We start from the raw sequence: 25,721 nt of genomic DNA on the forward strand, positions 1-25,721 counted from the left end.
ATATGAGAAGTGGATGCTTTCAGGAGAGAGCAGCCAACTCAGATACTCTTCTGGTCAAGGAAATGGGCAAAAGAAACACAACCTTTAAAAGGGAGATACCGCAACTCTACAGATTCAAGTGGCTCAAAAGGAGCCTTCTGTAATGCCTCCAATACCAAATTTAAGTCCTAAAAAGGGACTGAAGGAAAAGTCAGGACTTCCAGAATGGTAGCCAACTTCCTTTGAAAAAGGATAGACATGGCTGAAACCTGTCCTTTAAGAGAAGACAGGCATAGACCCTTAGACAGTCTCTCATGGAGAAAGGACAAAAGGTGAGAGAGACAGGGTAAACTTCTGGCTTCAACTTTTGACGCTCGCACCAGGAGAGAGAGATATATATATATATATATATATATATTTTAGTGATGAGTGGGTTCGGTTTTACTCGGTTCTCAAAACGGCATCTTATTGGCTATCCAAAACACGTGACATCCGTGAGCCAATAAGATGCCGTTTTGAGAACCCAGTAGAACCGAACCCGCTCATCACTAATATATTATATATATATATATATATATATATATATATATATATATATATATATACACACACGAAAGAGTCTGGCACTCCAACTTGGAGTGCCAGACTCTCTTTCGTATACATTGGAGTGAATACAACCGGTCCTTGTACTCCTCTGCCTGGGCACCAAGCACTATTATTACCTCATACTGATCGTCTCGGTGAAGTACATTGTTTTTATAATATTATTTTTTTCACTTGGCACTTTTGGCTTTTTTTGCTTGGACATTTGTTTGCACTTTATTCAGGACTGCACTGGCACTTTAAACAAACCGTGGAAGTTTACTGAGGGTGTTGAACTCTTGCTGGGTTAACCCCTTAACGGATTGACTGTTGTTCTGTTATTATGGCAGAGGAAAGTAATGATCAGTTATCTTATTTGAACTATCTCATTGGGGATATTTTATCCTTTTCTGAATCTGAAGCCGATGCACGGCTATACGCTGCTGGTATTAATGATGAAGCTGAAGCTGTTTCTGTGGATGGCATTTTTCGTGACCTTTTGAAACTTAAGAAAAAGGAGACTGATTTATATTTGCACGGGTTATCATTAAGTGATTACTATAAATCTAAAAAAATCCCTCGGGGCTTTAGAATAAAAAACTGCCCGACCATTGGCCGTTACGACCCAGCCTTCTGCAAACGCTGGGTCGCAATCCTTAACAAATGTAGCTTTGATCTTTTATTACTAGTAATAGAACAATCTACTAAAGAATTGGATAAAATCAAAGCTAAGATCATGGACTTTGAAAGCAAACATCTTATAGTCCTCAAAGCTGATAAAGAGAATGAATGGCTGGAGAAACTGCAAACTCAAGTCATACAATATAAACGAGATCTTATCAAATTTAAGAAAGAAAAACTAGCCAGGGTCGAGCTCGATTATGAGAGGCATACCGTTTATAGATGGTTAGCGGGAGATAAAGATACCCGTTCTTTTTTTTAGAAGAAATCAGAGACCCTTCTCACGTTTTGACTCCGATACTTCTAAAGACACGGGCAGCTCTAACAGTGAATATGAAGCCTCTGGCTCTGGAAGGGGCCCTTTAGGAGTGGCCACCAGAGCCGGGTTGAACCGAGGAAGAGACGATTCACGCGCAGGGGGGGGGGGGGGGGGCAAAACAAGAGGTCGTGGGCGGGTAGGGAGACCACCGTTGTCCAAAAGGAATTAATCTTTAATCTGTCATCATATGAGCTGAGTGAGAGTGAAATCAAGTTATTGAGTAAGGGTCTTTCATATATTCCCACGGTATCTCCTAATGAATTACAATGGAACATTGAAAAATTTTCATTACACCGTAAACTCAAACTCAAAGAATTCTTTAAAGATGCTCCTCTGACTCATACGGACACGATCCCTAAACAACTACACAAATTTCGCCCCCGTCCACCTTTGACCCCCTCTCCAGCAACTCTTCAATCAAAACCTATATGTGATTGCTTGATGAGCAAGTAACATCTTTTTTGAAACTCCAGAAAGGACTCGCTCTAACCTATCAAAATCAGAACGGGAAGCTCTACAAACATTGTCAGATAATCGTAATCTGATAATCCGTCCTGCAGACAAAGGGGGGGCAATGGTCTTACAAGATTTGGATGACTACCATAAAGAGGCTGAACGACAACTGATTGACTCCCCTGTATACATCAAACTCCGTCAGGACCCCTCAGCGCTGTTTAAACGGGAACTCAAAAATATTCTACAACAAGCCCTTGAAATGAAAATCATCTCACAAGATCTTTTTGATGTGCTATTACCACCATACCCCAGTGTACACTTATTTTATACCCTCCCGAAAGTGCACAAAAATATTTGTCCACCTCCAGGCCGGCCTATTAGTGCACGAGGGTCACTGTTTCAACCTGTGGCCACGTACCTAGATGCTGTTCTACAACCACTGGTACAAGCAGAACCCACTTTCCTACTTGACACCACCACTCTGTTGCGTAAATTATCTAATTTGCATATTTCTGGTAATTGTTGGCTTGTTTGTATTGATGTCGTCAATCTCTATACGTCTATTCCTCATCAATTTGGTTTGGCACTATTGAAAACATTTTCGTCTAAATTTAATGGTTTTTTCGTGGATTTTATCAATTTCATCTTATCGTTGTTTGAATTGATTTTGTCTAAGAACTTTTTTCTTTATAATGACCAATTCTTTCTACAGGTGATGGGCTGCGCGATGGGTTCTTGCGCAGCCCCAGTGTACGCCAACATTGTAATGTTTGCCATTGAACATGACTTATTCTTTAAAGATTCCACAGTGAGTGCGAATTTAGTCTTTTTTACACGCTACATCGACGACCTCTTAGTCGTCTGGCTTGGCGATATTGCCGATCTGATCAATATTATTGAAGTACACAATAGTGGTCCCTGTCCGATTAAATTCACGTACTCTTATAGCCAGGAACAAATTGCCTTCTTAGATGTATTAATCTCTCTGAAAGACAACAACATCAATACCACTGTCTACAATAAACCTACAGATCGAAATACATTTCTGCAAGCACATAGCTGCCATCCCAAAACCTTGACTAGAGGCCTGCCATACTCGCAAATGATCCGTATACATAGGACCAACAACCAGATTGAAGCATCTATCTCTCAGATTGATGCAATAATTGAAAAATTTGTAACTAGAGGATATTCTCGTAATGAATTACTGGCCACAAAAGAAAAAGTACTTAGGCTGGATAGAAACACCCTGCTTAATAAGCAAGGTATTAACAACAGAAAATAAGAATTTACTTACCGATAATTCTATTTCTCGGAGTCCGTAGTGGATGCTGGGGTTCCTGAAAGGACCATGGGGGGGTAGCGGCTCCGCAGGAGACAGGGCACAAAAGTAAAGCTTTTACAGGTCAGGTGGTGTGTACTGGCTCCTCCCCCTATGACCCTCCTCCAGACTCCAGTTAGGTACCGTGCCCGGACGAGCGTACACAATAAGGGAGGATTTTGAATCCCGGGTAAGACTCATACCAGCCACACCAATCACACCGTACAACTTGTGATCTAAACCCAGTTAACAGTATGATAACAGAGGAGCCTCTGAAAGATGGCTTCCTAAACAATAACCCGAATTAGTTAACAATAACTATGTACAAGTATTGCAGATAATCCGCACTTGGGATGGGCGCCCAGCATCCACTACGGACTCCGAGAAATAGAATTATCGGTAAGTAAATTCTTATTTTCTCTATCGTCCTAAGTGGATGCTGGGGTTCCTGAAAGGACCATGGGGATTATACCAAAGCTCCCAAACGGGCGGGAGAGTGCGGATGACTCTGCAGCACCGAATGAGAGAACTCCAGGTCCTCCTTTGCCAGGGTATCAAATTTGTAAAAATTTACAAACGTGTTCTCCCCTGACCACGTAGCTGCTCGGCAGAGTTGTAATGCCGAGACCCCTCGGGCAGCCGCCCAAGATGAGCCCACCTTCCTTGCGGAATGGGCCTTAACAGATTTAGGCTGTGGCAGGCCTGCCACAGAATGTACAAGTTGAATTTTGTTACAAATCCAACGAGCAATCGACTGCTTAGAAGCAGGTGCACCCAACTTGTTGGGTTCATACAGTATAAACAGCGAGTCAGATTTTCTGACTCCAGCCGTCCTTTAAATGTATATTTTTAAGGCTCTGACAACGTCCAACAACTTGGAGTCCTTCAAGTCGTCTGTAGCCGCAGGCACTACAATAGGCTGGTTCAGGTGAAACGCTGATACCACCTTAGGGAGAAAATGCGGACGCGTCCGCAGCTCTGCCCTATGTCGAATGGAAAATTAAATAAGGGCTTTTATAAAACAAAGCCGCCAGTTCAGATACTCTCCCGGCCGAAGCCAGGGCCAGTAACATAGTCACTTTCCATGTGAGATATTTCAAATCCACATTCTTTAGTGGTTCAAACCAATTGGATTTGAGGAAATCTAAAACTACATTTAGATCCCACGGTGCCACCTTAGGCACCACAGGAGGCTGTATATGCAGTACTCCTTTGATAAAAATCTGGACCTCAGGGACTGAGGCCAATTCTTTTTGGAAGAATATTGATAGGGCCGAAATTTGAACCTTAATAGATCCCAATTTGAGACCCATAGACAATCCTGATTGCAGGAAATGTAGGAAAACGACCCAGTTGAAATTCCTCCATCGGAGCACTCCGCTGCTCGCACCACGCAACATATTTTCGCCAAATACGGCGATAATGCTTCGCGGTGACTTCCTTCCTTGCCTTTATCAAGGTAGGAATGACTTCTTCTGGAATGCCTTTTCCTTTTAGGATCTGGCATTCAAACGCCATGCCGTCAAACGCAGCCGCGGTAAGTCTTGAAAAAGACAAGGACCCTGCTGAAGCAGGTCCCTTCTCAGAAGTAGAGGCCACGGATCGTCCGTGACCATCTCTTGAAGTTCCGGGTACCAAGTCCTTCTTGGCCAATCCGGAGCCACTAGTCTTACTCCTCTTTGCCGTATAATCCTCAATACCTTTGGTATGAGAGGCAGAGGAGGAAACACATATACGGACTGGTACACCCAAGGTGTTACCAACGCGTCCACAGCTATTGCCTGCGGATCTCTTGACCTGGCGCAATAACTGTCCAGTGTCTTGTTGAGGCGAGACGCCATCATGTCCACCATTGGTTTTACCCAACGGTTTAATAGCATGTGGAAAACTTCTGGATGAAGTACCCACTCTCCCGGGTGAAGGTCGTGTCTGCTGAGGAAGTCTGCTTCCCAGTTGTCCACGCCCGGGATGAATACTGCTGACAATGCTATCACGTGATTCTCCGCCCAGCGAAGGATCCTGGCAGCTTCTGCCATTCTGTTTCTTGTGCCGCCCTGTCTGTTTACATGGGCGACTGCCGTGATGTTGTCCGACTGGATCAACACCGGTCTTCCTTGAAGCAGAGGTTCCGCCTGGCTTAGAGCATTGTAGATTGCTCTTAGTTCCAGAATGCTTATGTGAAGAGACTTTTTCAGGCTCGACCACACTCCCTGGAAATTTCTTCCCTGTGTGACTGCTCCCCAGCCTCTCAGGCTGGCATCCGTGGTCACCAGGATCCAATCCTGCATGCCGAATCTGCGGCCCTCCAATAGATGAGCCTCCTGCAACCACCACAGAAGGGATACCCTTGTCCTCGGCGACAGGGTTATCCGCAGGTGCATCTGAAGATGCGACCCTGACCATTTGTCCAACAGATCCCTTTGCATGGAATCTGCCGAAAGGGATTGCTTCGTAAGAAGCTACCATTTTTTTCCCAGGACTCTTGTGCATTGATGTACAGACACCTTTCCTGGTTTTAGGAGGTTCCTGACCAGGTCAGATAACTCCTTGGCTTTTTCTTCGGGAAGAAAAACCTTTTTCTGAACTGTGTCCAGAATCATCCCCAGGAACAGCAGACGAGTTGTCGGCATTAATTGGGATTTTGGAATATTCAGAATCCATCCGTGCTGCTTTAGCACCTCTTGAGATAGTGCTAAACCCATCTCTAGCTGTTCTCTGGACCTTGTCCTTATTAGGAGATCGTCCAAGTATGGGATAATTAATACGCCTTTTCTTCGAAGAAGAAATATTATCTCGGCCATTACCTTTGTAAAGACCCGAGGTGCCGTGGACAAACCAAACGGCAGCGTCTGAAACTGATAGTGACAGTTTTGTACAACGAACCTGAGGTACCCCTGGTGTGAGGGGTAATTGGAACGTGGAGATACGCATCCTTGATGTCCAAGGATACCATAAAGTCCCCTTCTTCCAGGTTCGCTATCACTGCTCTGAGTGACTCCATCTTGAACTTGAACTTCTTTATGTACAGGTTCAAGGACTTCAGATTTAGAATAGGCCTTACCGAGCCATCCGGCTTCGGTACCACAAAAAGAGTGGAATAATACCCCTTCCCTTGTTGTAGAAGAGGTACCTTGACTATCACCTGCTGAGAATACAGCTTGTGAATGGCTTCCAAAACCGTCTCCCTTTCTGAGGGGGACGTTGGTAAAGCCGACTTCAGGAAACGGCGAGGTGGCTCTGTCTCTAATTTCAACCTGTACCCCTGAGATATTATCTGCAGGATCCAGGGATTTACCTGCGAGTGAGCCCACTGCGCGCTGTAATTTTTGAGACGACCGCCTACCGCCCCCAAGTCCGCTTGCGAAGCCCCAGCGTCATGCTGAGGCTTTTGTAGAAGCCGGGGAGGGCTTCTGTTCCTGGGAAGGAGCTGCCTGTTGCTGTCTCTTCCCTCGTCCTCTGCCTCGTGGCAGATATGAATAGCCCTTTGCTCTCTTATTTTTAAAGGAACGAAAAGGCTGCGGTTGAAAAGTCGGTGCCTTTTTCTGTTGGGGAGTGACTTGAGGTAGAAAGGTGGATTTCCCGGCCGTAGCCGTGGCCACCAAATCCGATAGACCGACCCCAAATAACTCCTCTACGCATCGCCTGTCCACTGTCGTGTCCATAAAGCTCTTCTGGCCGAAATGGACATAGCACTTACCCGTGATGCCAGTGTGCAGATATCTCTCTGTGCATCACGCATATAAAGAAATGCATCCTTTATTTGTTCTAACGACAGTAAAATATTGTCCCCGTCCAGGGTATCAATATTTTCGATCAGGGACTCTGACCAAACTACCCCAGCACTGCACATCCAGGCAGTCGCAATAGCTGGTCGTAGTATAACACCTGCATGTGTGTATATACCTTTTTGGATATTTTCCATCCTCCTATCTGATGGATCTTTAAGTGCGGCCGTCTCAGGAGAGGGTAACGCCACTTGTTTTGATAAGCGTGTTAGCGCTTTGTCCACCCTAGGAGGTGTTTCCCAGCGCTCCCTAACCTCTGGCGGGAAAGGGTATAAAGCCAATAACTTCTTTGAAATTAGCAGTTTTTTATCGGGGCACCCCACGCTTCATCACACACGTCATTTAATTCTTCTGATTCGGTAAAAACTACTGGTAGTTTTTTCACACCCCACATAATACCCTGTTTAGTGGTACCTGTAGTATCAGCTAAATGTAACATCTCCTTTATTGCCAAAATCATATAACGTGTGTATTACTGGAAAATACGGTTGATTCGTCACCTTCACCACCGGAATCAGTGCCTGTGTCTGGGTCTGTGTCGACCGACTGAGGCAAGGGGCGTTTTACAGCCCCTGACGGTGTTTGAGGCGCCTGGACAGGGACTAATTGAGTGTCCGGCCGCCTCATGTCGGCAAACGACTGCTTATGCGAGTTGACGCTATCCCGTAATTCCACAAATAAAGGCATCCATTCTGGTGTCGACCCCCTAGGAGGTGACATCCTCATATTTGGCAATTGCTCCGCCTCCACACCAATAACGTCCTCATACATGTCGACACACACGTACCGACACACAGCAGACACACAGGGAATGCTCTATACGAAGACAGGACCCACTAGCCCTTTGGGGAGACAGAGGGAGAGTCTGCCAGCACACACCAAAAAGCGCTATATATGACAGGGATAGCCTTATGATTAAGTGCTCCCTTATAGCTGCTTTTATATTGATATATTGCCATTTATTTTGCCCCCCCTCTCTGTTATACCCTGTTTCTGTAGTGCAGTGCAGGGGAGAGACCTGGGAGCCTTCCTGACCAGCGGAGCTGTGACAGAAAATGGCGCCGTGTGCTGAGGAGATAGGCCCCGCCCCTTTTCCGGCGGGCTCGTCTCCCGCTATTTAGTACATTTAGGCAGGGGTAAATATCTCCATATAGCCTCTGGGGCTATATGTGAGGTATTTTTAGCCTTTTTAAAGGTTTTCATTTGCCTCCCAGGGCGCCCCCCTCCCAGCGCCCTGCACCCTCAGTGACTGCCGTGTGAAGTGTGCTGAGAGGAAAATGGCGCACAGCTGCAGTGCTGTGCGCTACCTTAAGAAGACTGCAGGAGTCTTCAGCCGCCGATTCTGGACCTCTTCTTGCTTCAGCATCTGTGAGGGGGCCGGCGGCGTGGCTCCGGTGACCATCCAGGCTGTACCTGTGATCGTCCCTCTGGAGCTTCATGTCCAGTAGCCAAGAAGCCAATCCATCCTGCACGCAGGTGAGTTCACTTCTTCTCCCCTCTGTCCCTCGTTGCAGTGATCCTGTTGCCAGCAGGAATCACTGTAAAATAAAAAACCTAAGCTAAACTCTCTAAGCAGCTCTTTATGAGAGCCACCTAGAATTGCACCCTTCTCGGCCGGGCACAAAAATCTAACTGGAGTCTGGAGGAGGGTCATAGGGGGAGGAGCCAGTACACACCACCTGACCTGTAAAAGCTTTACTTTTGTGCCCTGTCTCCTGCGGAGCCGCTACCCCCCCATGGTCCTTTCAGGAACCCCAGCATCCACTTAGGACGATAGAGAAATAGCCTTAAACTTCCTTGGGTTAACAAGTTTAATACAGCATCCCCAACCACTAACCAGATTTCCAAGAATCTATGGCCAATTATCGAATCCGATAAATCATTACCTTTACAGAATTTTAGTTTGATGCCCTGTTATGCGAGAGGCAGGAACCTGAGAGATTTTTTGGTCAAAACTGATATTGCACCCCTCATGAAAACATCTTTTGCATCTAAGACAACAGGTTGCGTTCGCTGCACCTGTGTGACCTGTCAGTTTCTCATTTCCGGTAATTATTTTAGTCACCCTCAGACAGGCAAAAAAATTAAAATCCATCATTTACTTTCATGTAATTCCACGTTTGTGGTATACCAATTATTATGCCCATGCGGATTAAGCTATGTGGGAAAGACAGAGCGAAAATTCAAAGAACGAATGGCGGCCCATCGGTCCGCCATACGTCACGCTCTGGAATCTGGGAAAAGTCACCAGCCTGTGGCACGTCACTTCTGTGAATATAAGCATCCCCTCAATAGCCTGCGATATCGCATGATTGATCACATACCCTTGACAAAGAGGGGTGGCGATAGGGCACGGAAATTGCTTCAGTGTGAAACTCGGATCATTCGCCTTGATGTTATCACACATAAAGGCCTTAATGATGCTATTAATTATGCTTGTTTTTTATAAAATAATCTGATTCTATTTATATATTTTTTCATGCTTATTTTTTCATTTAATACCGTCATTGCGCTCTGATATATCTCGAATACTGTTTGTTACTTCCATGCCTGCTATACATTAGTATTAGAGATTGAACCTTTCATTGCTTCTGTTTGTTCATATTTGCCATGGCAACACTGTTTGGTGGGTGTGCACATTGATTCTTACTGATGATGTCATCAGATACCGCCGCCGGACGGGTGTGTGGTCCCGCTCCCGGAGCCGGCGTCCTTCACCTGGGTGGTCTACACGGTATAAAGGTATGTTCTGTACATGTTATTCTTAATAAACCTGACGACAGTGCGGAGGCACTGAAACGTTGTTGAAACAATATCTAACTTTGTTATACTTGTTAAGAGCCGAGTGCCGCACTTTCTTCTATATATACATATACATACACACACATACACATACACTCAATTCTCCAGCGATGCAGAAAAAGTAGACAAGCCAGCACTCACGTGTAGATGAAAGAAAAACATGATTTATTCCTTAACCAAACGGCATGATGGAGTACAGCAAATACAGCAAACACAGCCCGACAGCTGTTTCAACCGACTGGTTTTCCTCAGGGGCTAACCGCACTGTTGTCTGAGCATGAATATAAACATCAATTGGTGCCAAAAATAACAATTGCGTCAGGCCGTGGGTGGAGACAAAGCAGGGCATGCCTAGTGCATCTACCGCTCCGTGACGCTGGTAACCAAGGTACACAAACCCGGAGCCGTGCTTAGCAACGGCTCCGTAGCGCGGCGTAGCAAGCGGCGGGTGTTATCAACAGCCTCGCTAGTCACCTAGCGCGTGGATAGTGAGGGAAATATCAAGGAGGCTAAACATCAAACGGCAGTGAATAAAGTAGTGCATAAATAAATGGAGTGAAGTGTGTTGATAATGAGAAAGAACAACAGGAACAGGTTCCCTGAAGGTGCTCTGCTGGAAGATGGAATATAAACGGGAAAGAAAGGGATAACCAGCCAGATAAGTCTTATAGCAAGTGATGCGGAAGGACCCACTAAAAGCTCAATGCCCACTTGATACGTCAGCCAATATAAATAAAAAAGTCTATATATGCAAGAAATCCAGGCTGCCCTGCTGAAGGGAAACCCCACAGTATGCCCAATGTCCGGTCCATTGAGGTATTTAGTGAGTGATGTACAGCACACAGTATTCCCAGACCGTCTCCAGAGCTGGTACTGACTGGGCCCAACACTGCTTAGTTTCCAAGATCAGCCGGAATTGGACGTTTACCAGTGTGGTGTGGCTGTAAATATCACTAAACCAACAAATATTGTCCGCTGGGGAACCTCATGCAGGCTGCTGGAATTTAGTGCTGCTAAAATGTAACCACCATGGGTGGAAGCCAAAAAGTGAAGGATAATAGGCAAAAGAGGATCTAAAGGGTGGGTCAAGAGAGCATAAATGGGAAAGAAAGTATCGCTGCTAGTGAAAAGGGAACCTGCCAGAAAGAAACGTGAAGACATATAATGACACACGGCAGTGTCCAACAAAACATAGCATGCAAAGAGCATAAATCACAGGACACTCGGCGGTGTCTGAAGAAAATTAAACCAAACAGCGAAAAACAGTGTCCAACAAATAGTCACTATAACATATCACAGGAAGCAATCTAAGTGAAAATCTTCATTAAATCCAATCGGAGTAAGGCAATTAAGTCTATGTATCCATTGTAGTTCCCTTTGTAACAAAATTCTGTCACGATCCCCCCCACGTTGTAGGGGCGGTATGTGATCAATGATACAACACTTGAGCTGGTTAACAGTATGATGTGCATGCTTAAAGTGTCTTGCGACCGGTAGGTTTGTAAAATCTTTCGAGGCGTCTGTAGTGGTTAGGCATTTCTTGATGGAAGAGCGGTGTTGACTGAGCCGTTCTTTCAGCATTCTGCTAGTCTTGCCAACATACAGACGGTTGCACGGGCATCTCAAGATGTAGACCACAAATCTAATGTTACAGTCCAGCCTGTATTTGATAGAATATTCCTTCCCGTCAATTGGATTTTTGAAACGATTGCCTAATATCAGAAAAAAACAGTTCGAGCATCCTGTTCGCTTAAACACTCCTGGTTTGGTGGTAAGCCAATTGGACGTCTGTTTTGGTTTCCGCTATGAAAAGTCTGTTTTGACCAAAAGGTCCTTGAGATTCGGTCCTCGCCTATAAGCAAATCTTGGTGGTAATGATAAGTCTTTTTTCAATATCGGATCACTAGAGATCAAGTGCCAGTGTTCTCTGATTCGGTTACGGATAAAGGCTGATGCTGTGGTAAAATTACTGGAAAAATTTAGCCTATCCTGGTCTTTACTGGTAGGATCAGTTTTTTATGTAGAAGTTCAGTTCTGTTAATTTTTCAATCCTAGATAAAGCATTGTCGATTTCTTTCTTTGAGTACCCTCTGTCCAAGAATCTCTGGCACATAGATTCCAGTGCTCCTGGTATTTCAGTTGGGTTAGAGGTGATGCGTATCACCCTCAACAATTGGGAGAAAGGCAAGCCCTTTTTCAAAGATGCTGGATGAAAGCTGGAATGTAATAATAGAGTGTTACGGTCGGAGTCCTTGCTGTAGATTGAAGTTAGCAACGCATTGTTCTCCTTTTTGATAGTCACATCCAAAAAATTGATTTGTCTTACTGAAAGTCAAACTAAATCTGATGGGGAGGGCGTTGAGCTCATTGATAAAAGCCAAAAGATTTTCTTCGCTGCCTTGCCAAATAAAAAATAAATCGATGTATCGTACGTAGAATGCTAAAAAATGGCGAAAGTGAGAATTCCCTGTGATGTGCACCTGCTCGTATGCTGCCATAAAAATGTTGGCATAAGAGGGCGCCATGTTAGAACCCATAGCGGTCCCTTGCTTTTGTAAGTAAAAACAATTTTCAAAAAGAAAATATTTTTTGTTGAGAATGACGTCAATGAGTAGCATTACAAAGGAGACTGGGGGTCCAAAATATGCATCACTATTATTGAGAAGATCTCTACACGATTCCATACCCTGTGTTTGGGGGATGTTGGTGTAGAGACTGGGGACATCCAATGATACAAGCAAGGTATCATCTGTCACATTCTGCACTCCTTCTAGCTTCCTCAATAAATCAGAGGTGTCCTCTATATAGCTGGATGTTCTCCTAACCAATGGTTGTAGGTAAAAATCGACCAATTGGGAAAGGGGCTGACACAGAGAGACTCTGGCCGAGATGATGGGTCATCCTGGTGGCTGGGTTAGTGATTTGTGTATTTTTGGAAGTGTATACAAAAACGGAATATTGTAGTCAAGAATTCAGCAGTACTTTGATTGATGTATCCATTGTTAAGTCCCACTTGTATAATAGAGTCAATTTCTATTTTATAAGCTCCTGTTGGATCATAAGTGAGTTTCTGATAACAAGTGGTGTCCGAAAGTTGGCTGTTGGATTCCCTTGTGTAGTAGTCATAATCTAGAAGCACGATTCCTCCACCTTTATCCGCAGCCCTGATGATTAATTGGGTGTATTTACGCAATGAGTCAATGGCTTTTCTTTCGCCCAATGTGATATTGTGTTGGTTAGCTCTTTGGTTGGCGATGTACGGAACGGTGTCCCTTTTGAGAACCCTCATGAAGGTATGTAGAGAAGGGTTTTGTGATGGTGGATCAAACAGGCTTGGCTTTTTGGGTAAACTTAACTGGTTTGTTGAGGATACTGTGCCTGAATCAGGGTTAGTTCCTGCAAAACAATCTTTGTGCCTAAGTTGTCTTCCAAACTTGTAAAGATCCACTTGCCATTTAAATTCATCCTGAGCCACTGTGGGGATAAAGGATAATCCTTTGTTCAGAATGGACAACTCATCAGGTGTTAGGGAGTGCTGGGAAAGGTTAAAGACTACCATTTCAAGTTGTGTTTTAGATCCTCTTTTGCCTATTATCCTTCACTTTGTGGCTTCCACCCATGGTGTTTACATTTTAGCAGCACTAAATTCCAGCAGCCTGCATGAGGTTCCCCAGTGGACAATATTTGTTGGTTTAGTGATATTTGCAGCCACACCACACTGGTAAATGTCCAATTCCAGCTTATCTTGGAAACTAAGCAGTGTTGGCCCAAGTCAGTACCAGCTCTGGAGACGGTCTGGGAATACTGTGTGCTGTACATCACTCACTAAATACCTCAATGGACCGGACATTGGGCATACTGTGGGGTTTCCCTTTGTTATGATTCCAGCACTCTGGTCTGAGGAGATTTTATAACAAGGACCTGAGCACTGGAACGTAATGCTGGGAAAGGAAGCGGGAATGGAAAATAGCCCCTGGCGCCCTAACTCCGTTGTCTCGCCCGTGCTGTCAGAAATCCCTTGCGAGACTATGGTTGCTTGAGCCCATGGCAGCCGCGTTTGAAGGGCGGATTACGTCTGCCCAACTCCGATGCCCCCTCAGGTCTTAATGGGAGACAAAGGGAAATCCGAGACAGGGTGATAACAAGGGGCCCTCTAACTCAGCAACAAGGCCAGGGGCTACAAGCTAACTTAAACTAGAATATGTGCGGAAAAACCGCCAGGGAAAAGGACAGCCAAAATACCCACTTGTCCACTCTCCTACCCGGCACCGCCGAGTTCCGGAGAGGACTTGTGGAAGCGGAACCCTCCGCAAATGCTCCGAAAACAAAATAAAACAATAAAGCGGGCTGAGCCGCAGCACACGGCAGAGCCGCAACTCATGAATACCACACGAGATTCTCTGGCGACCGTGGCGGACAATAGAGGACCAGAGACTTCTTGGGATGAGATGACTACTCCACGATTCAGGAACTCTGAAGACAGGAATGACCGGACACAGCAGGACTGGAACAGATGTTCAGCAAACCAAAGCAGCATGCAGGAAGCTATTACCGGCGTCTGTGTGGAGCACTGAGAAAGTATTTAACAAGGAGTCCTCCAATCAGATGTTTCCAAGCCATATTATTAAACATGCCGTGCAGCTGCCAGGCTGCACGAGCAGAGACAAGTGTGTGTGTGATTGATTAGATTGACCCTGCAACGGGGAACGCGGTCCGCCCGTGGCGTCCCCGTTGCTAGGGTCCGGGCGGCTCAGCATGCCTGGCGTCCCTGCGTTGCTAGGGAGCCGGCGGCTACGCGCTCACGGCGTCCCAGCGTTGCTAGGGACCCGGCGGCTAGCCCGCCCGGCGGCCCTAGTAGCTAGGCGCCGGGCCGCGAGGACATCGCGGACCCCGGCGCCTAACAGTACCCCCCCCTTGAGGAGGGGTCAAGGAACCCCTAAAGCCAGGTTTCTGAGGAAATTCTCTAAAAAATGCCCTCTTGAGCCTAGGGGCATGAAGATCCTTATCCAGGACCCAAGACCTTTCCTCCGGACCATAGCCTTTCCAGTGAACTAAAAAATAAAGCCGACCCCGGGACGCTGGGAATTCAGCTTTCACTGATTTTGTTTGTTTAAATACAGGTGCTTTAGCTTTTAACACTGTCTTGGCTGGCTCTTCCAACGAGAGAACAGCCTTCACAGCATTAATAAGTTCAGCTACATCTTCTGAACTAAAACTCTGCGACTAATCATCATACGGAGTATTCGAATCTATTGTATCATCATCCGATGTATCATCTTGTGTAGTCTGCCACACAGACGTATCTGTCTTAGTCTTACCTGTCCCTTGGTTGCTAGTAGAGGCTAATGGAACCAAACCATAGGAAGGGAGCTGCATGAATGGGTTCATAGTATAACCTAACCCTTCAGGTGGTACTACCGGATTTAACCTGTCCGCTATAGAAGATAGAGTCTTTGCGAACATATTCCATGGTGGCTCTTTTGGTGGTTGAACCAACTCCTGTTTTTTACTTCGCTGAAAAGCGAAACAGTTTGCACACAAACCCTCATAAGTGACCAATTGATTCATATCAATCACCCCCGACTTACAAGATAAGCATGTTAGGGCTGTAGGAGTGCTTGATAAATTCTCATCACTTTTGCCGCTCACAGACATGGTAATAATCTGTTATTGACTACACAATTTGTGACTGAAAATTACCCTATATGTCAGTATATAGAGGTGAGATCAATCTGACCACAGTGCACCTGATTTGAGGGTCAGAACAGGACTAACATTACACAGAAAAGTCAGCACATACTAGCAGTCAGTCACATGTTAAAGCATTAGACATTGCCATATGAGAATACAACCTCCATAACAACTTATACATAAGTAGGAAAATTGTACTTCTGTTTTTTAACTGGTTCTTTTTTCCAACATAACATGCAGAAAACACAGTAATATACAGGTCTCATATGCAATAGGTACTAAAAATTAACTAATCATACTAAGTAGAGAGAATTTTTAGTACGGTATACCCTGCCTCCGGAAAGCGGGATACAGGGAGACTCACCACACTTCCATATCCAAGCAAATACGCTCGTAAGACGCTGAGTGGATTCAGACGCTACTGATGTACACTACCGCACTTGATAACTGATAATGGACACAGTCGCTCACTGGCGGACACGGACGCTGAGCGGCTTCCACGTGTATGCAGACGCTAAGGCCTGCAACACGGTCTGGGCGGGATTTATAGTGTACACAACCGCAGCGTCTAAGCTGCGACCAAGTACCCTCGTGGTAGCGTCTGAGCCGGAAGTGAAGTCATTCAGTTCATGAAACGAGAGACGCGCGGAAACTGGCCATGAACTCGGAGGAGGGGCGGCCAGGAGAGCGTCTGAATCCCCCTGTTGACTCAAACTCCCAGGAACGCGGCCTCTACCTAGTCCTGGCGCCTATGATCCCCGGAGCGTAGCGCTGTCGCACTCGAGATGTTCGGCGCATCAACACACTGTAGTCTCCACTAAATCAGTGTAGCTGTGTCCTGACCCCTCTAGTAAGAGGAAGTCCATAGACTCACCGTCTCACCATGCTCCGGCCACAGCCTGGTTACGTCTGCTAGACCTGCTAGAACATCCGACACAGACGCCCGTCGAGACAGCACTAATACCCGAAGGTAAGCGTTGTTGCCACCCGGTGGGGAGTTGTTGGAGCGACTCTTTCTAGTATGCGTTACGCTGTTAAGAGAAGTCGCTCAAAAAAACAATATAGTAAGTCTATAAAAATAAAATAATAAAAGCTTGAGGCTGCTCTCTCAGCAGCCCTGCGACCATGCGGCTTCCTGCCGCACCAAGCAAAAAACTGATTTGACTGAGTCAGTGGGCGGGACTATAATGGTGAAGGCCCCAATGCATCCTGGGAGGCCAGAAAGCTTGTGACCGTGTTGGTGCCATTTTCGCTGTCGCTCGACAATATCCCAATGTTATCCTGTGGATAATCATGTGGACCCAGCCAGAGAAAGTGAAGTTTCTGGAGTGGCCATCTCAGTCTCATGACCTCAATATCATTGATCCCAATAATTTACAGGAACTGGAGGCTTTTTGCCAAGAAGAATGGGCAGCTTTACCATCTGAGAAAATAAAGAGCCTCATCCACAACTACCACAAAAGACTTCAAGCTGTCATTGATGTTAAAGGGGGCAATATACGGTATTAGGAACTGGGGTATGTAATCTTTTGATCAGGGTCATTTGAGTAGTTTCTGTTGTCATTATGATTTAAAAAGAGTAAACACAGTTATTTGACAATAAATGGCTTCAGCCAACCACTAACCATGAGTGAAAGAAAAGTTTGTGAGTTATCATTCATCTTCTCTGACAAATTCATCTTCTCTGACAAACTTATGAGCACAACTGTATAATATATATATATATATATATATATATATATATATATATATATATATATTAGAGATGAGCGAGTTCGGTATCTCGGGATCCGAACCCACCCGAACTTCACCCATTTTACACGGTTCCGAGGCAGCCTCGGATATTCCCGCCTTGCTCGGTTAACCAGAACGCGCCCGAACGTCATCATCCCGCTGTCGGATTCTTGCGAGATTCGTATTCTATATAAGGAGCCGCGCGGCTCCGCCATTTTCACTCGTGCTTTGGAGATTGAACGGAGAGGACGTGGCAGCGTTCTCTCCCTGAAAAGCTCCGTAATCTGTGCTGTGTGCTGAAAATATCTGTGCTCAGTGTGCTGCAAATAATCTGTGCTCAGTGTGCTGAAAATATCTACGTTCTCTACCTGAAAACGCTCCATATCTGTGCTCAGTGTGCTGCAAATATCTGATCAATGTGCTGCATTGTGGGAACTGGGGACCACCAGTATATAATATATACACTTTTCTATAGCTTCTATACTGCTTGTCAGGACACATGGTCACAGTTACACTGCTCTGTACTGATATACAATAATATATATACTTTTCTATAGCCTCTATACTGCTTGTCAGGACACATGGTCACAGTTACACTGCTCTGTACTGATATATACAGTAATATATATATACTTTTCTATAGCTTCTATATTGCTTGTCAGGACACACATGTGTCACAGTTACACCGCTCTGTACTGAATTATATACAATAATTTTAAATCATTTTCTATAGCTTCTATACTGCTTGTCAGGACACACATGTGTCACAGTTACAATGCTCTGTACTACTAACTGATATACAGTAATATATATATACTTTTCTATAGCTTCTATACTGCTTGTCAGGACACACGTGTCACAGTTACAATCAGTGTCGGACTGGAGCATGAAGGGCCCACCGGGGGTATGCAGTGGTAGGGGCCCATGATTAGAGGTGTGGCCAGCCTTCAAAGGGGGTGTGGCCAGCTACCACAGAGGTTTGGCTAACCATTATAGAGTACCTGGTATGGACTCCTTGATAATTTATATAGTAAATAATGCTAGTGCATGCATTATAATGTGCCAGATTAATGACAGCAATGTACTGTAGAGAATACACCATAATCCTGTGCAGTATAAGGTAACATATGCATAATATATAATCCAAGTGCACAGTATAGAACCTGATCCCTAGAGGAGGAGGGCCCCCCAGGCCGTGGGGCCTACCGGTGGTTCCCCCTGTACCCCTGTGGGCCAGTCCGAGCCTGGTTACAATGCTCTGTACTACTACTGATACAGTAATATATATACTTTTCTATAGCTTCTATACTGCTTGTCAGGACACACGTGTCACAGTTACACCGCTCTGTACTGAATTATATACAATAATTTTAAATCATTTTCTATAGCTTCTATACTGCTTGTCACAGTTACAATGCTCTGTACTACTACTGATATACAGTAATATATATACTTTTCTATAGCTTCTATGCTGCTTGTCAGGACACACGTGTCACAGTTACACCGCTCTGTACTAAATTATATACAATAATTTTAAATAATTTTCTATAGCTTCTATACTGCTTGTCAGGACACACGTGTCACAGTTACACTGCTCTGTATGGATAGATATATATATATATATATATATATATACACACACAATAATATATATACTTTTCTATAGCTTCTAGTATTACAGTGCAGCATTTTGGTGACAACAGTATACATATATAGTACAGTACAGTAGGCCATTGCTATTGATATATTACTGGCATATAATTCCACACATTAAAAAATGGAGAACAAAAATGTGGAGGGTAAAACAGGGAAAGATCAAGATCCACTTCCACCTCGTGCTGAAGCTGCTGCCACTAGTCTTGGCCGAGACGATGAAATGCCATCAACGTCGTCTACCAAGGCCGATGCCTAATGTCATAGTAGAGAGCATGTACAATCCAAAAAACAAAAGTTCAGTAAAATGACCCAAAAATCTAAATTAAAAGCGTCTGATGAGAAGTATAAACTTGCCAATATGATATATACGACACGGAGTGGCAAGGAACGGCTGAGGCCCTGTCCTATGTTCATGGCTAGTGGTTCAGCTTCACATGAGGATGGAAGCACTCATCCTCCTGCTAGAAAAATGAAAAGACTTAAGCTGGCAAAAGCACAGCAAAGAACTATACGTTCTTCTAAATCACAAATCCCCAAGGAGAGTCCAATTGTGTCGGTTGCGATGCCTGACCTTCCCAACACTGGACGGGAAGAGGTGGCGCCTTCCACAATTTGCACGCCCCTTGCAAGTGCTGGAAGGAGCACCCGCAGTCCAGTTCCTGACAGTCAAATTGAAGATGTGATTTCAACATGTGTTCCAGAGAACTTAAGAAGATCATTAATAAAAACTATCCTATATTAAAAACAGATAGGATTCTGTCCACTATTTTGGAAGAAAAACCGTATGTTACTTTTAAGAAGGCATGAAATTTAGAAACCTTTTTAGCGCCTAGTCATTATAGATCCCTGGGCTCCAATTTGGTTACCAACAGTAATAATAATAGTAATAAAAATTCCTGGTTACAAAAATCTGTAAAATCGATTGGGTGCTCTAAATGCTGGAGAAAGAGGTGCATCACGTGCCAATTTATCATGGATGGAGCTACTTATGTATATTCACATACACACGGGACTCAGTTTGAAGTACAAAGTAGTATAGATTGTCAGACTAAATATGTCATATATGTTATTAATTGTATCTGTGGTATCCAGTATGTGGGCCGAACAACACGCATGCTCTGTATAAGATTTCTAGAACATAGAAATAACATCCTTAGAGGTCATAGTCACCATAGCTTAGTGAGACATGTCACAGAAGTGCATGGTGGTGATATCAAATCAATAAAAGTACAGGGTTTAGAATATGTTAAACCCACAACTCGAGGTGGTGACAGATATAATCATCTCTGTAAATGTGAGGCTTTCTGGATATACACTCTGGGGACTCTTTTTCCTAAAGGTCTCAATGACTGTATTGAACTTAATGACATATGAGCCCCAGGTGTGTGTATGTGTATACTTCAGTATAATGGTGGTCTCCCTACCATCTAATGACGAAAGTTATCATTAGGATGTCCTCCTGTATACTCCCGAATATCTTTCCAATATACTCCTTATGTCTGAGGGGACTATTATTGCATGTATACTATGCACTCTATTAGGAGTACAAATCTTTTTATTTATACATGAAATATTTAGATTGAATCCATTGACATAACATTTCCTCTCCAGGGATCGTTACGTTAGTATTTTAATTTCTTACTATTTATCTTATCATTTTCTGCATTGGCATAATGGGAGCGCAACCATTAATTATGTTCTCCCATATATATTCTCTATTCACTTATTATTAGGATTATATGTAGCAATTATTGTATAAGTGATGTTGGGCCAAATTCGGGGATATGTACAATAACAGCAACTAAAATAATAAAAGAAGAAATTAATACTTGATAATAATTGATATTAACCATAGAAAAAAGTGTATTCTCTTTTTTAAACTAATATAAATATATATTTTTTTTAAAATGATTCACAGGTGAGATTCGAACTTGCACCTTAGTGCTCACTGGTACTGACTATTAGTGTGCTGAGCCACAGTGGCTCCACTAATTATGAGTATGCTGGAAGTTGTACTTAACCCTGAAAAAAGACCCATTTAAATTGTTTCTATTTCTCTCCGTGATGCACATATCATTTAGGATGGAAATGTATTGTTTCCCCTTTTTTTATTCATAATGGTTTAGATGGTTATATGTATAATTCTATGTAATGTGCATTGTATGTACATTTCTGTACTATTGAACCATTGATACAATGAAAACCACACGTTTTCATTAAAATTCCTGTTAAACACCTGCATGGGGTTGACCTGCAGGATGAGGGAGCACCTGTTGATAATTAACATATGGGCTTAATCAGCACCGATTGGTGGATAATGCCTTTAAATACCTGGGACTCCCTAGTATCAGGATTACCTTCTGAGGAAACCGACAGCCAGCTACGTCAGAGAAATGCGTAAAGGTGATAGCCACTTCACCCACCTTGTTACCAGCTTTCAATACCGGCATTGCCACTGTGGTGATTACCTGTGCCGCGGACAGCTGCTTCATCCCAGCTTTGGGATCCACCTCCTTGCAGATCACCTTTTTTTTGCCGGCCGCTCTGTCCCAGTCAGGGACGAATCATCTGCAGACCGCCCGTGCTGCTTGCGGCTGCGCTGCCCCAGTCCGGGATTCACGTCTTCTACATCGCTGCCTCAGCCCTTGTGCTATAGGGTCTGGCAGCGTCTCCCTGCATTCCATGGCTACAAGTGCACCTTTTGGAGTTCAAAGAACGGAAGGCACAAAAATGCTAGCGGTGAGATATTTTATGTACCAATCACGGGGGCTGTGACTGCACTACATGGATGAAGAGGATCATTAAATCATATCCAGCAGAGTGTCAAGCTCTACTTCGGCACATATCTCCACTATATCAAAAAGACCAGTTCCCTTAATAAGGTATACATCCACATTTATTCTTCAATACAGGGAGCCATTCATTGGTCAGGGACATTAATTTACATCTTTGTCCATGTAAGAATCTTTGGACATCTATAAATACGTTTAAATTGGGACTGGTCATGGATGGGACTGGTCATGGACATAAGTCTACTGGTTTATAATGGTTCAAGTGATGTGATGTGGTTTTATTATAACAAATTTTGATCTATTTACCAATTGGACTTTTTAATCATAATAAATGGTTTTTATATTACAGGTTGAGTATCCCATATCCAAATATTCCGAAATACGGAATATTCCGAAATACGGACTTTTTTGAGTGAAAGTGAGATAGTGAATCCTTTGTTTTCTGATGGCTCAATGTACACAAACTTTGTTTAATACACAAACTTATTAAAAATATTGTATTAAATGACTTTCAGGTTGTGTGTATAAGGTGTATATGGAACATAAATGAATTGTGTGAATGTACACACACTCTGTTTAATGCACAAAGTTATAAAAAATATTGGCTAAAATTACTATCAGGCTGTGTGTATAAGGTGTATATGTAACATAAATGCATTCTGTGCTTAGATTTAGGTCCCATCACCATAATATCTCATTATGGTATGCAATTATTCCAAAATACGGAAAAATCCCATATCCAAAATACCTCTGGTCCCAAGCATTTTGGATAAGGGAGACTCAACCTGTATATTATTTTCGCGCTCTCTTATATAGTCAAGTCTATATATTCATTTTATTTATCTTTTCAGTTGTTTCAGATCACTGTGTGAGAGCTGCAAAAATAAGTTAAATATATTAGTGTGGTTATTCTATATCTATAGCGCCTGTACTAAATTTTCCTAATTGGCTTATTTGGTATATGTTAAATTGAAGATGTCACTGTTGAAGTACACCAGGATGAGGATATGGGTGTTACTGGCGCTGAGGAGGAAATTGACAAGGAGGATTCTGATGGTGAGGTGGTTTGTTTAAGTCAGGCACCCGGGGAGACACCTGTTGTCCGTGGGACGAATATGGCCATTGACATGCCTGGTCAAATTACAAAAAAAAAAAAAAAATCACCTCTTCGGTGTGGAATTATTTCAACAGAAATGCGGACAACAGGTGTCAAGCAGTGCGTTGCCTTTGTCAAGCTGTAATAAGTAGGGGTAAGGACGTTAACCACCTAGGAACATCCTCCCTTATACGTCACCTGGAGCGCATTCATTAGAAGTCATTGACAAGTTCAAAAACTTTGGGTGACAGCGGAAGCAGTCCACTGACAACTAAATCCCTTCCTCTTGTACCCAAGCTCCTGCAAACCACACCACCAACTCCCTCAGTGTCAATTTCCTCCTTAGACAGGAACGCCAATAGTCCTGCAGGCCATGTCACTGGCAAGTCTGACGAGTCCTCTCCTAACTGGGATTCCTCCGATGGATCCTTGAGTGTAACGCCTACTGCTGCTGGCGCTGCTGTTGTTGCTGCTGGGAGTCGATCGTCATCCCAGAGGGGAAGTCGGAAGACCACTTGTACTACTTCTAGTAAGCAATTGACTGTCCAACAGTCCTTTGCAAGGAAGATAAAATATCACAGCAGTCATCCTGCTGCAAAGCGGATAACTCAGGTCTTGGCAGCTGTGGTGGTGTTAAACGTGGGTCTGGTATCCACTGTTAATTCACAGGGAATTAGAGAATTGACTGAGGTACTGTGCCCCGGTGCCAAATACCATCTAGGTTCCATTTCTCTAGGCAGGTGATACCGAGAATGTACACAAACATCAGATAAAGAGTCACCAGGGTCATAAAAAATGCAGTTGTACCCAAGGTACAGGTATGTGGGACTTGTGGATGGAGCCCTTCATTCGCTTAACCAGGATTCACAAGTGGTCAATCTGTTGAAATCAGAGCACTACATTTTGGCCACCGTGCTCGATCCTAGGTTTAAAGCCTATGTTGTATCTCTCTTTCCGGCAGACACAAGTCTGCAGAGGGTGCAAAGACCTGCTGGTGAGACACTTGTCAAGTCAAGCGGTACGTGCCCCGTCAACAGCTCCTCCTTCACATTCTCCCGCAACTGGGGCTGCGAGGAAAAGGCTAAGAATTCCGAGCCCACCCGCTGGCGGTGATGCAGGGCAGTCTGGAGCGAGTGCCGACATCTGGTCCGGACTGAAGGACCTGCCAACGATTACTGACATGTCGTCTACTGTCACTGCATATGATTCTGTCACCATTGAAAGAATGGTGGAGGATTATATGAGTGACCGCATCCAAGTAGGCACGTCAGACAGTCTGTACGTATACTGGCATGAAAAAGAGGCAATTTGGAGGCCCTTGCACAAACTGGCTTTATTTTACCTAAGTTGCCACCCCCCCCTCCAGTGTAAACTCTAAAAGAGTGTTTAGTGCAGGCGCTCACCTTGTCAGCAATCGGCATACGAGGTTACTTCCAGAAAATGTGGAGAAGATGATGTTCATCAAAATTAATTATAATCAATTCCTCCGTGGAGACATTCACCAGCAATTGCCTCCAGAAAGTACACAGGGACCTGAGATGGTGGGGACGAATTAATAATCTGTGAGGAGGGGGATGTACACAGTGAAAGGGGTGAGGAATTGGACGATGAGGAGGAGGTGGACATCTTGCCTCTGCAGAGCCAGTTTGTGCAAGAAGAGATTGATTGCTTCTTTTTTGGTGGGGGCCCAAACCAACCACACATTTCAACCACAGTCGTGCGTCAGACCCTGTCGCTGAAATGATGGGTTTGTTAAAGTGTGCATGTCCTGTTTATACAACATAAGGGTGGGTGGGAGGGCCCAAGGACAATTCCATCTTGCACCTCTTTTTTTTATTTATTTATCTCTGCATCATGTGATGTTTGGGGCTAATTTTTTTAAGTGCCATCCTGTCTGACACTGCAATGCCACTACTAGATGGGCCAGGTGTTTGTGCCGCCCACTTGGGTCGCTTAGCTTAGTCATCCAGCGACCTCGGTGCAAATTTTAGGACTAAAAATAATATTGTGAGGTGTTCGGAATTGACTGGAAATGAGTGGAAATTATGGTTATTGAGGTTAATAATACTATGGGATCAAAATGACTCCCAAATTCTATGATTTAAGCGGTATTTGAAAAAAAAAAAAACACCCGAATCCGACATAAAAATTTCAGGGAGGTTTTGCCAAAACACGTCCGAATCCAAAACACGGCCGCGGAACCGAATCCAAAACCCGAAAAATGTCCGGTGCACATCTCTAACTATATTATATATATATATATATATATATATATATATATATATATATATATATATATATATATATATATATATATATATATATATATATATATATACATACATATATATATATATATATATATATATACATATACATACATATACACACATACATATATATATATATATATATATACATACATACACATACATATACACACACACACATATACACACACAGCTGAAAAAAATAAAGGGAACACTGAAATAACATCCTAGATCTGAATAAATGAAATATTCTTATTAAATACTTTGTTCTTTACATAGTTGAATGTGCTGACAACAAAATCATACAAAAATTATCAATGGAAATCAAATTTATTAACCCATGGAGGTCTGGATTTGGAGTCACACTCAAAATTAAAGTGGAAACACACACTACAGGCTGATCCAACTTTGATGTAATGTCCTTAAAACAAGTCAAAATGAGGCTCAGTAGTGTGTGTGGCCTCCTCGTGCCTGTACGACCTCCTTACAACGCCTGGGCATGCTCCTGATGAGGTGGCGGATGGTCTCCTGAGGGATCTCCTCCCAGACCTGGACTA

At 43.8% G+C, this 25,721-nt stretch overlaps 1 protein-coding gene across 2 annotated transcripts in view; it reads right to left on the reverse strand.

The window, feature by feature from the left end:
* LOC134893764 (spindle assembly abnormal protein 6 homolog) overlaps positions 1-25,721 on the reverse strand; it is a 331,182-nt gene that overhangs the window by 152,206 nt on the left and 153,255 nt on the right. The window lies entirely within an intron of this gene.

This window comes from Pseudophryne corroboree, chromosome 1 (genome assembly GCF_028390025.1).
Source record: "Pseudophryne corroboree isolate aPseCor3 chromosome 1, aPseCor3.hap2, whole genome shotgun sequence".
In the NCBI taxonomy this organism is placed as follows: Eukaryota; Metazoa; Chordata; class Amphibia; order Anura; family Myobatrachidae; genus Pseudophryne; species Pseudophryne corroboree.